Source organism: Panthera pardus, unplaced genomic scaffold, assembly GCF_024362965.1.
Source record: "Panthera pardus isolate Hobbes unplaced genomic scaffold, ASM2436296v1 HiC_scaffold_11, whole genome shotgun sequence".
Taxonomy (NCBI): domain Eukaryota; kingdom Metazoa; phylum Chordata; class Mammalia; order Carnivora; family Felidae; genus Panthera; species Panthera pardus.
The window spans coordinates 99,938,951-99,946,961 of record NW_026526666.1 but is presented as its reverse complement, the minus strand read 5'-3'; positions in this window follow the sequence as shown (position 1 = coordinate 99,946,961).

Genomic DNA, 8,011 nt, shown 5'->3' with positions numbered 1-8,011 from the left:
TGGGGAAGAAGCTTCTCCACGTTGTTGTCACAGAACAGCGAGTTCCTGGGCCACTGCCAGGAGGAGCCAGTGTCCCAGGGATGGGCCCGGGGAGCCCTGAGTCCTGAGCCCAGAGTTGCCTGTTTTTAAAACCCCACTGAGTAGCAGGGGGAGCTCATTTAAGACAAAAACAAGGGGCTCCCGGGTGGCTCAGTCAGTTAAGCATTGACTCCTGAGCTTGGCTCAGGTCTTGATCTCACGGTTGGTGAGTTTGAGCCCCGCATTGGGCTCCGTGCTGACAGCCTGGCACCTGTTTGGGATTGCCTCCCCCTCTCTCTGCCTCTCCCCTGCTTGCTCTCTACCTCTCTCTCTCAAAATAAATAAGCGTTAAAAAAAAAAAAAAAGAAACAAAAACATTGATACCCACACTTTGTGATCTAAAATCCCCAGACTGTTTTAAAGAATTAAGTGCTGGGGCGCCTGGGTGGCTCAGTCGGTTGAGCGTCCGACTTCAGCTCAGGTCATGATCTTGCGGTTTGTGGGTTCCAGCCCCGCGTCGGGCTCTGTGCTGACAGCTCGGAGCCTGGAGCCCGCTTCGGATCCTGTGTCTCCTTCTCTCTCTGCCCCTCCCCTGCTTGTGCTCTGTCTCTCAAAAATAAATAAATGTAAAAATAATAAAATAAAAATTCAAAAATTTATAAAAAAAAAAAAAGAATTAAGTGCTATGAGTTTCGAGGACACGGGGTTATCGAAACTAAGTTGGCCAGCTTCTGTGTAGCAAGGCTCGCCTGAAGAAGGTACCAGACAACTCTGTTGTCTGTTCATTTCCATACATTTCCCGAGGCACAGGCCCTGCAGGAAAAACTAAAGCAGAAAAGACAAATGTAAACAAAAGCTCCTGCCCGGGTTGGGACTTCCGGCAGAGGTACCCAGAGACCCCCAGGGGGGAGAAATGCTTAGCCAGAGCTGGGGCAGAACAGCAGAGGGCCCCGTGGGGGGGGGGGGGGGGGTGACATTTGAGGTAGATGGACCAGCAGGGAAAGGGGAGGGGTGCAGACAGAGGGCACAGCGTGTACGAAGGCACGAGGCATGCAGGAGTGTCCCGTGACAGAAGAATCTGGAAATATTGCCAGAGGCAGATTGTGTTTTGAAATGGTGGGTTTGAGCTCACATTCAGCTGAGCGCTGAAGGATGGGAACCCTATAAAACCACTGTGGGAGGTGTGGGGCTTCCGTCAGACCTTCCAGCACTGCCCCCCCCCCCCGCCCCCCGGGGCTATTAGCTTAATGGATCAAACATTGTCAGGGACCCACCTGTGTCCCCGGCCAGCCCCAAAAGTCAGGGCAGACACTACCTAGGCAGGCCCCTGTGGCTTCCTGAATCTTCCGGGAGGCCAGTCGCCGGCAGTCTGAGGGATCCAGGAGTCAGCCCCGTGGGAGCAACCTTGGGCCCCTGAGAAAGAGGTGTTGTTGGTAGACACCCAGCCTCCAGGTCCCTCAGGGGGACATTCTGAGGTCCCACCCAGCCTCCCTGGGGTCCCAGGAGGATTTGGCCCCCTGTGCCCCCAGTGCTAACAGCTCATTGGCACCCCCTTCACCCCCTTCCTCCTTCCCTCATCTCACTCCAATGCCTGGGATCACCGTCCCATCCGTGCTTTGGAGGAAAGCAAAGGCAAGCACAATTTTCCCATTTGGTTCTCTCTGGATCACAAGGCGGTGCAAATTCAAGCCCCAAACTCACATGGGGGCAAGCCTGTGAACGCCCATTTCCAGAGGAGCTTTTTTTTTCCCCCCTCCTTGCATCCAGATGACAGACGAGCCTCCTCACCTACCTTTGCTGGCAGATGGGTTAAAGTCCACCCTTCAGAGAGCCCGTGGCCCCTGGAAGACCCCGCCTGCACCCTTATTCCCGCAACCATGGGAACGCCTGGGTTATAAAGTTCAGCAAGCAGAGGGGAGCCACAGCTCGCTGCCTGTTGACCCCTGGAGGTTTCCCCTGGTTTTACTGAAAACTATGGCAGCTCCCCAAACAAGTAATCATAGAATCATAGAATGTAATCATAGGATGACCACGTGACCCACCAATTCCACTACTGTGCACATGCCCAGAAGAACTGAAAGCTGTATCACGAACAGATTATTTGTAGCCCCCACCCCCACCCCCACCCCTGTGTTCCTAACAGCCTTCTTCACATCAGCCCAAATGCGGAAGCAACCCAAGTGACCTCCAACGCACGAATGGACAACCAAAGTGTGGCTGACCCATACGACGCAGTCGAGTATTCCGCGTTTAAAAAGAAAGGACGCTCTGACACCTGCTGCGACAGGGATGAACCTCGGGAACGCGTTATGCCGAGTGAAACGAGCCAGCCGCAAAGAGACAGGCCGTATTATTCCACCCACTTAGAGCTGTCAAGTTCACAGAGACAGAAAGTGGAAGAGTGGTTCCCAGGGACTCCGGGAGGGAGCACGGAGAGTTAGCGCTGCACGGGGACAGAGTGCCTGTTCGGGAAGATGAAAAAAGTCCTGGAAACGGATGCTGGTGTGGGCTGTGCAATAACGTGAGTGTATTTCATGCCACGGAGCGGTATTCTTAGAAATGGTTACAATGGCAAGTTTTGTTGCATCCGTGTTATTATTCTTAAAAATAAATGAAGCCGAGAATAACTCAGGTTTGTGCTGTAAAAGTTATTGGGGTCGCCGGGGTGGCTCAGTCGGCTGAATGTTTTTAACTCTTGATTTCGGCTCAGGGCGCGATCTCACAGTTTGTGGGAGCAAGTTGGCAGCACAGAGCCTGCTTAGGATTCTCTCTCTCTCTCTCTCTCTCTCTCTCAAAATAAGTAATTTTTTTTTAATTTTTTAATGTTTATTTATTTTTGAGAGACAGAGAGAGACAGCATGAGCAAGGGAGGGCAGAGAGGGAGACCCAGACTATGAAGCAGGCTCCAGGCTCTGAGCTGTCAGCACAGAGCCCAACACAGGGCTCGAACTCACCGATGGTGAGATCACGACCTGAGCCGAAGTCAGGCGCTTAACCGACTGAGCCACCCAGGCGCCCCCCAATAAGTAAATATTTTTTAAAACTAAATAAAAGTTATTTGTTGTGTCTCATCTTGGATTGGGAGGAGTTTTCTAGCGAGGGGTCTTTTGGGATCCCAAATAAGCCACTTCCCAGGGGCAGAGGCTCTGGAACCAAAGAGTGGAGGGCCCCATAGTCCCTCAGCACCTCTGCTGTGTGTTCTCCCCTAACCGCCCTTTCCAAAGGGAATGTTAGATACGTCACACCCTTAACCATCCCAGAACCTACCTATTTCCTTTACAGTATTGGACGCCAGGGAATGATTTAATGTACCGTTCGTTTCTTTGTGGTTGACAGTCTCCCCAACTGGAATTTGACCTCCACGAAGATGGGAATCACTCCTTGTTCTTACCTGAGTCCCTAGTGCCCAGATCAGGAGGAATTCAGGCAGAAGTTCTACCCCTCCCAGGGCACCTGGGTGGCTCATTTGGCTAAGCCTGCAACTCTTGGTTTGGGCTCAGATCATGATCCCGTGGTTTGTGGGTTTGAGCCCCATGTCAGGCTCTGTCCCGACAGTGCAGAGCCTGCTTGAGATTCTCTCTCTCTCCCTCTTTCTCTGTCCCTCTCCCGCTCATACTCCCTCTCTCCAAATAAATAAATAAGCTTAAAAAAAAAGGGGGGGGGGGCGCCTGGGTGGCTCAGTGGGTTAAGTGTCCGACTTCGGCTCAGGTCATGATCTCGCGGTATGTGAGTTCGAGCCCCGAGTCGGGCTCTGTGCCGACTGCTCAGAGCCTGGAGCCTGTTTCAGATTCTGTGTCTCCCTCTCTCTCTGACCCTCCCCCGTTCATGCTCTGTCTCTCTCTGTCTCAAAAATAAATAAATGCTAAAAAAAAAAAAATAATAAATAAAAAAAAAAGGTATACCCTCCCCAAAAACCATATATATAACTCAGACTTTTCATGATTCAATGACACCATTAAGAGCAGACCTAGAAAGCAACCTGTGTGTGTAAGTGAATACTCCAGAACAGATCTCAGGGAAGAGGTGGGGTCATAGGGGGCCAGATAGATGGTTTTTAAAGTCTTATCAGGTTGGGTAAGGTCACCCAGGGAGAGGGTGTGGCCCCTCAATCACAGAGTGGGAAGTTTGGCAATATTTGAGCTGTAGGAACCACATTTTATTTTATTTTTTTTTATTTTTATTTTTTTTTTTAACATTTATTGATTTTTGAGACAGAGAGAGACAGAGCATGAACAGGGGAGGGTCAGAGAGAGGGAGACACAGAATTGGAAACAGGCTCCAGGCTCCGAGCTGTCAGCACAGAGCCCGACGCGGGGCTCGAACCCACGGACCGCGACATCATGACCTGAGCCGAAGTCGGCCGCTTAACCGACTGAGCCACCCAGGCGCCCCGGAACCACATTTTAAACCGCATTGTCAACTGCCCAGAACAACCCCTTTGGGGGTGGGCATCAGGATAGGACAGAAGGGGCCTGGAATCTGGAATGATAAGACAGCTTTCGTCTTATCTCTGCCCTTATCAGCTGTATAGCTCAGTAACCTGCAACTCCCAGAGCTCAGTTTCCCCATCTGTAAAATCGCCACGGGCCACATGACCCACCTTATCTGTCAACAGTCAAACCACATTCCCCCAGTGCCCTTGAGCACTGGTTTGGGGAACACTACGCCCTGTCCTGGACCCCACCCTTTTAGTGGGAGAGGCCCGGAGGTAAATAAGATCTATAAGGAAACAGTGGGCTGAGCCTCAAGGAAGCAGGAGGGGCCGCTTCTAATTCAGAGCGGGTTTGTGCTGGGAGGATTCTGAATCACCTGGTGAGAGGCAAGCATTTTATTTATTTGTCTGTTTGTTTTAATGTTAATTTATTTTTGAAACAATGCAAGAGACAGCGTGCAAGCAGCGGCAGGGCAGACAAAGGGAGACACAGAATACGAAGCGGGCTCCAGGCTCCGAGTTGTCAGACCAGAGCCCGAAGCGGGGCTCGAACTCACGAACCGTGAGATCATGACCTGAGCCGAAGTCAGACGCTTAACCGACTGAGCCACCCAGGTGCCTCCAGTTATCTTTTTTTTTTTTCAATTTTTATTTGTTTTTGAAGGAGAGAGAGAGACAGAGCATGAGTGGGGGAGGGGCAGAGAGAGAGGGAGACACAGCATCGGAAGCAGGCTCCAGGCTCTGAGCTGTCAGCACAGAGCCCGATGCAGGGCTCGAACTCCGGAACCACGAGATCCTGACCCGAGCAGAAGTCAGCTGCTTAACTGACTTGAGCCACCCAGGCTCCGCCCCCACCCCAGTTATTTTTAGTTTGATGGCGATGGCCACGGCCATGGCAGATAAAGCCCGTGGTAATGAGACCCCAGCCTGTTCTCCTTCCTTGCCCCTGCCTCCCTCTTCCCTCACTTCTAACAGGTTTGCATATCAGCGCCAAGAAAAGTGGCTCACAGATCAGCTTAACTTGAATGTCAGAGGGAGAAAGTCTAGGGATGCATTCTGCTTAGAGCCTCTAGTCCAGTCCTGGGAGGAGGTTGCAGTACAGACCCTGGAACCAAAACATACTGGTTGAAATCCTCTGGGCCTCAGTGATCTCCTCTGTAAAATGGGGACAATAAGAATAGTCTCCCCCTGACCGTGCTGTTGTAATAGTCAGGTGACTTAACACAAGCATGGGCACTCTATAAATGTTAGCTAGGATTCTGGGTCCCTTTTGCAGACCTGTGCCCCTCCCTTGACCAGGGCCAGGGCCCCGGCATCCCAGCTCTGCCCTACTTAGACCGAAGCAACGTCAGGCCGGCAACCGGAGCCGGCTCCCCAGGGAGCACGGTGAACTTGGGATTGTTTCCAGGAGCTAATGAATTCTTCAAACTCCCCAGGGCTTGTTGGCACATCACCCCTTCAGCCCTCTGAAGGGTGGCCTGGTTCTCCCTCCCTCAGGGAGGGAGGCAGGCCCGGAAAAAAAGCCCATTGGAAAGGGACCCATCGGGGGCGCCTGGGTGGCTCAGTCTGCTGTTGGGCAGCTGGCTCTTGATTTCAGCTCATGTCATGATCTCACGGTTCGTGGGTTCGAGCCCTACATCAGGTTCCGCACTGCCCTCTCTCTCTGCTCCTCCCCTGCTCATTCTCTCTCTCTCTCTTCTCTCTGCCCCTCCCCCACTCCTGCTCGCTCTCACTCTCTCTCTCTCCCTCCAAGAATAAATAAATAAATTAGGGGCGCCTGGGTGGCTCAGCCGGTTAAGTGTCCGACTTCCACTCAGGTCATGATCTCGTGGCTTGTGAGTTCGAGCCCCGCGTCGGGCTCTGTGCTGACAGCTCGGAGCCTGGAGCCTGTTTCGGATTCTGTGTCTCCCTCTCTCGCTCTGCCGCTCCCCTGCTCTTGCTCTGTCTCTCTCTCTCTCTCTCTTAAGAATAAATAAGCCATTTTAAAAAAAATTAAGGTTAAACATAAATTAATTAATTAAATTAAATAAACAAACAGAAAAAAAGCTCGTTCTGCTTCACCGACGGTTCCGGGACCCAGGTGGGGACCCGTGCCCTGAGCCGCTGGGACTCCAGGCCCCGTTCTCCATCCTTTGCCTAGCAACTCTGTGTTGTCTTCCAGAAAGCCAGAGAGAGCTGTTACTTGTCAAAACTCTGTCAGGTGTAGCTGAGGTGAAGCTGCCCGGAGAACAAGAACTCTTCCCCACCCGGGATTTTCTTCTCTGCAAGACTGAAACTCCAGGCAGGCGGGACCGTGAAGTTCACCCGCCACGGATGCCCCATGCCATACCCGGGTATACAACAGAGTGGGGGACAAGGCAGCATTTGTCCCGTGGAATGAATGAGTGAGTGAGGGGTGTCTACCCCATTTCTCTCTCTTGCCCTGCCCTACCCCCCCCCCCCCCAGCGGGGGGAAGCTGCTGAGGGTTCGGTCACCATTGCTTCTGGAACGGCGACACCCATGTGGACGCTCCCGGCCCAGCATCCCTCAGGACTCAGCGCTGTCGAGCTGAGGAGGGCAACGGGCATCTCCTCAGTTCAGGGCCCCACGCTGGGGACGAGAACCCAGACCCCACTTCCTATACCAAGGGTTCTCAAAGATTCTTGCCCTATACAGCCTTTCCAGCTGCCCGCCACGTCCCACCAATAATGTGACTTGATCCCATACTGAGGGGCTGGGGAGCCAGAAGCAGGACTGTAACAAGGCTTGTGTTCCTCTGGCCAAGGCGCAGTTACCTTACATAATCCTCACCACAACCCCGGGAGGCAGGTACTATTATTTATCATCTCCTCTGGCAGTTGGGGAACAGATGCTCAGAGAGGCTGATTTGCCCCAGATTCTGGGACTTGAGCCCACACGGCCTGACTCTAGGGTGGGCGCGCTCACCTCGGCCTCAGCTTGGCGGGGAAGCGCCCCCATTCTGCAGGCAGGAGTAGCGTCCTCAGCCTCTCCTGAGCTCGGTCTGCTCATCTGTGAGAGGAGCTTGGAGGAACCGTGAGGAGCCTCCGGCCCTGAAGCCCCGGAGGCTAACTCCCCCAGCAGCCGCCGAGCCTGACCTTGGTCCGCCCCATTTGATGGCAAACCCTGACCTTGCCTGACCGGGAGGCCATTTACAGGGGGTCGTTAAATCCCAGGAAGGAGAACTATTCAAAACCATTTGGAGCTTGAAGAGGGTGTGGTGCCCTGGGGGTGTCATTTAAAGACAACCCTCCCTTCTTTTAGGGTGACACAGGTCCTTAACCTCTTTGTCTCCAGCCCACTCTGGAACTAGACTTCTTGTGCATTTCAACTGCTGCCAATAGGTATGAGGAAGAATCCTCGTAAGGGGCACCTGGGTGGCTCAGTCGGTTAAGCGTCCGACTTCAGCTCAGGTCACGATCTCACACTCCGTGAGTTCGAGCCCCGCGTCGGGCTCCGTGCTGACGGCTCGGAGCCTGGAGCCTACTTCCGATTCTGTGTCCCCCTCTCTCTCTCTGCCCCTCCCCCGTTCATGCTCTGTCTCTCTCTGTCTCAAAAATAAA